Genomic DNA, 5,195 nt, shown 5'->3' with positions numbered 1-5,195 from the left:
ACCCATCATATATGCGTAAAGTTATATTAAGAACTAGTGCTTAGACCCGCGCGTTGTGCGTATAACCTTAAATTATTTTCTTAACTTTTATATATTGATATATAATGATACATGAAGTATGTAAAAGGCCAGTAGCACGCTATTCATAGATGGTCAAAGGCTCAAAGCATAGGGTAGTGGCTTGAAATGTAGTTACATGGGAAATAGTTTGATTTTTGAAGTCCAATGGCAAAAAATAGACAAATGGTTTATGAGCATAAATATAGTGCATAACATATGCATAGATAATATGTTAGAAGAGATTGTTTCAGCATGCCTTGAGGACTACATTGACACAACCCAAATCAAAAGAGAAATCCCAAGATTGAGGCAACGGCAACTCATAGTCGTATGCTGGACCAAAAAGCCTTGCCACTTATGAATGCTATTATAGTATTGTAACAAACTTGTTAAGAAAATTAAATGAGGTTTTTTTTAACGGCATGTGGCACAGACCTTGATAATTATGCGGTTGACCATCACAATCAGACCTTCATTTGCAACAAAAAACATCGATACTACAGATTATTCATGCCACTGCAAGACTTACAAAAATAAGTTCCACTAACGCCATTATAAATTCAAAAGTTTGCAAAATGTTGTATCATATATTCCAAACCCTCCTATAAGTCTGGGTAGCTCAAACAGATTGAGTAAAAAATTGATAAATTGAAATGGTTCTAAAAAAAATGATGAGTAACTTGAAATTAGGTACTTACAATGTCTTTCTCTTATTTAGTCTGTGAAAGAGAAGTATTATGTTGTTCTTGCTTAGTAACAACGAAGACAGTAATGTAGTCAATAGTTGGCATTGGCGAAGCAGCCTCTCTTGTCATTCTAACCGCACGTCCTGAATGAACAAATTTTTATCAGTGGTATTTGGTGTAATCATTTTATCATATGACTCGAATGAAAGATGAGATTCTTGTTCATAGTGAAATAAAACAAACCAATATAATCACATATATCTCGAAAACCAATATGCTAATGCATCTTAGGCTTTATTGTAACATGCCCACGACACTCCCTTTCCGGTCCCTTTGGCTTGAAAGGTAAAAACACACTTCCAACCTGTAAATAATACACAATTACCTTTAACCATTACGAACCATTTACAATATATTTTCTTGTACAATATAACTATTAGTAAGAGAATAAAGTTAAGACGGGTTATGTAGCAACTGGTTTCACTCACCGGTGGTGGAAGATAAACCTTCTCGCGTAAAAGTACAACTACTGCTTTGCTTGACTGTGACAATGAATATGTACAAAGAAAACTTAAAACTGAGTCTCTTCATATGATTCAAATATTAGGTGGAGTCTTTTCATATGATTCAGATATTAGGCGTTATATATGATCATTGGTAGAGTACACATGTTATAAACTCACCCTCAATTAGAATTGCAATAATAAGTGTCAGGAGAGAAGAGAATTCAAGCTTCCATATCAAAGTGATGAACATGAATTCAAACACATTACGGATGCTGATAAAAACTGCATAGATCTTACAATCATGAAAAATGTGACAACTTTGTAATAGTAGCTATGATATTATCAAATGTAGCTAACCGAGTATTTGAAGAACATTAAAATGTTTTTCTTAGTTATATTTGCCAAGAATACCAAAAAATGTGTTCGCCTGTCTCAAAATATGAATCCTGATGATATAATACAAAAAGATCAAGTTTTAAAAAAATTATTTATCAAATCAACATAATGATAATGAAAGTCACCGGATTTTCTATTGCAATTTGAAACTATGTTGTGCCAAATCCTTATGCTAAATTCTTCTTCATTTCTGAACAACAATTATATTAATATTTTCACCAAAATCCTAAACAATCAAGTCAAATAAAACAATATAACAAAAAAGAAGAAAAATGAAAGTACCTTACTGTCAATGGAAAATATGAACTTTTTTTTGTTCTTCCATCATCCTTCTTTATCACTTAAATGCAAAATTTGATTTCTTATTCATATCTGTCATCCCATAATTAGACTAAAATATGAAAACCTGTGAATTTCGTAAGAAGCTATAAAGATGATTATCTTATATTTGTACACATGAAAATAACTAAATAATGCCCAAGTCTCCAACTTTGCCATGTTGTTGTCTTATGTCCACAACATCCTAGATTATAAATAGATACGTCGACCTTTTGGGCCTTGATAAATAGTTTTTCATCTTGTATCTATTTTTTTGGGTATATCATCACCCTTTTATTTATGCTTCATAATTGAACCTGACTGTCTTTCTTCTTCTTAAGATCTCTCGTGTATACCTGTGACTCGAGAGATTTTAACTTGCGGCAATGCAAATCTTGCAACCTTTGTGTTTGACCTTGAAAATTAAAGTAAGGAAAGATTTTCGGTTTCAGCCCTGTTTTGACCTCAAATAATGATGTATAGTAATGACCTCACATAATGACGTATTTGACCATGACACATTTTAACCCATTACTCAACTCAACCATTTAGCCCTCTCGAAGAAAATCTAACATAACTATAATATCCTAGGCAAACTTTGCCACCCACCAGATCAAAGTAGAAAGAAATAGATAAAGATGTTTCGCTCAAGAAGAGGATCAACATCGTCATCCTACAAAACACGGGCAAAACCATTTGGAACTTGGACACCGCCTCCGGAGTTCATGATTCTTAGAGGGTTTGAGCTGCATTAATTAAATAATAACGTCATTAGTAATCCATGCTAATGGTCAAGTAAACAAAAACAGTACTGTAAACTCTAAACCATGATTTCAATAGAAGTGTTGATAGTTGAATCTTGCTTGAAATCTATTACCATACTCAACAACAAATATAAACATAAGGTTTTCTATTAATGCCACAAAAACATAATGTACCATGTCCAAGATGGTGCACACCTCAGACATTCTGCATCTCAGCAATCATTCCACTACTGCAGCAACAAATTAACCATGTCCAAGATTATCATTTAAAGTATCCTCATTAGTCCAATTAGTTCGCTCCTAACAAAATAACAAAACAAAAATCACATTGTGGCCAAGTGAAATTCCGCATATCCATCCAAATAAATATCACCATTAAAACCTTAATATTAGTGTTCATATTCTAAAACCAAAATTGTTTAAAAAAATATATTTATGAACCTGAAATCAGATGGAGATGACAACAATGAAGGGTAATATGAAAAATGAAGAATCTAAAATCAGTTGGATATAGTAGATGATGAAAAGATATTTTTTACCCATACAGGATTTTCTAAAATTTGGAGTTACTATCAAAAACTGCAAATATTATAAAAAGAGATCATATTCCTAAACTTCAACTCGAAAATTACAACAACAATTATAATCTAAAGCAAAAAAGTTAGTAAACTTCTAATACATACGAAAATTAAGAATGACGAATCAAGTAACCCTTGATATGTCCAAAGTGAAGAAAGTGCAGATCGTGAAGGCAAGATAAAATCCAATTTCTAGAGTTTGTAAGCAATTAACAACAAAGAACAGTATAATAATAGCAAAGGAAAAATATCTTGGATTGGAAAATCATCATCACAGAGAGAAGGGGAGAGAGAAGGGCACAAAGTATGAAACGTTTAGAATACATGGAGTGGTACGTGAGAGATTGTAGAAGGTTTATACATCCTTTTACTGCACAGAGACATTTGAATAACCACTATCTTACACTTAACTGCAATCCTACCTTTCCCTAAAAAAACCCACGTAGGATTTTAGCCCTTTTTTTTGCAAAGTTAGAGGTGCCACGTAGGATAGTTTTAGAAAAACCTAGATAGGGATTTATATAGTGTATAGATTTGCTTAAAATTAATGGCCGAACAACCATCAATATTGTTGAAAGTACTAGCCTAGTGAAGTCAGAGTGCTTGAACATTAATCACTATAAAGATTGGACGACAAATCTCAAAAAGGTCCTTGTGTGTTCAATCCATGATTAATCTAACTAATATTGGTGAATATTACCCGTATATCGTGACTCAGAGTCTCAGATTGATTTTTGCAATTAGAAAATTAATAAAAAAAAAAAGAAAAAAAAGAACATGAAGTAAATGTCCTGATTAATTAGTAAAATACACGGCAACTTTGGCATCATAAATTGTATGTGTTTCTTGTTAAAATATAAGCATATATATAAACATATAATCACGATTAAGCTCAACGGAAGAATCAAAACAAATATGCATTCAAATTAATTAATAAAGAATAGAATTGAGATGTGTATCTTATGCAAAGCTCCAATAAAATTATAATAATAATGATATTAGGGGTGAATTATTTTGAGAATTCTTAAAAAAAAGGAACTCAAGAACCATTTTAAACCACACATTTTTTCCCTCTTTCTCTCTCTTCAATTAAATAATAAAATTCACCAAAATCATTCAAAATGTTCTAACTCACAAACCGTAAATCGTTAGACGAAACAAAAAGCATGGGTAGTCTTAAAATTTCTTCCTCTTTCATTAGAGATCCAATTCGATATAATTTTGACGAATTTTTAATTTTCGTTTTCTTTTTGGTAGTTACACATAACTTACACATGTGTAGGTTGAACAAAAGTTATGATTCGGAACGGGCTTCGCTCTTAAAAATATTCATAAACCAAAGCTAGTGGGGGTGATAGGTCATAGGGTGATAGGTCATAGAGGATGACAGGTCATAGGGGGTGATCTACCTAACGGGCTCCGCCCTTAGCCGCTATTCCTCCGCCATGGACTGACGGGCTTCGTCCTTGGCTACCATGGCTCTACCATGGATTGACGGGCTCCGCCCTTGACCTTCATTGTTGTGTATTCATTTACTAATTTACATGTGAAAACAATGAGTTTACACATGTGTAGGATGAACGCGATGGAAAAAAAAACAAAAATTAAAAAGTCGTCAAAATTATATCGAATTGTATCTCTAATGAAATAGGACGAAATTTTAAGACTACCCATGCTTTTTGTTTCGTCTAACGATTTATGGTTTGTGAGATAAAACATTTTAAATGATTTGGGTGAATTTTCTTATTTAATGGAAGAGAAAGAAAATATAAGAAAATGAGTGGTCCAGAATTGTACCCGCATTCTTTTTTATTTGTAAGTTCTCAAATAACCCTTCCTCTAATGATATTATTAACAAGTAGGGTTTAAAGCAAAACCCCTCTACGA

At 32.5% G+C, this 5,195-nt stretch overlaps 1 long non-coding RNA gene across 1 annotated transcript; it reads right to left on the bottom strand.

Annotated features, from left to right (window-relative positions):
• Window positions 1-1,055: 1,055 nt before the first annotated feature.
• Window positions 1,056-1,456, bottom strand: LOC122590933. The gene is made up of 3 exons (XR_006322649.1): window positions 1,430-1,456; window positions 1,235-1,288; window positions 1,056-1,110 (listed from the first exon to the last, which is right to left on the bottom strand). It is a non-coding gene; the product is annotated as an uncharacterized LOC122590933 (long non-coding RNA).
• Window positions 1,457-5,195: the final 3,739 nt, after the last annotated feature.

Source organism: Erigeron canadensis, chromosome 3, assembly GCF_010389155.1.
Source record: "Erigeron canadensis isolate Cc75 chromosome 3, C_canadensis_v1, whole genome shotgun sequence".
NCBI classification, from domain to species: Eukaryota; Viridiplantae; Streptophyta; class Magnoliopsida; order Asterales; family Asteraceae; genus Erigeron; species Erigeron canadensis.
This window is presented reverse-complemented; position numbering and strand designations above follow the sequence as displayed.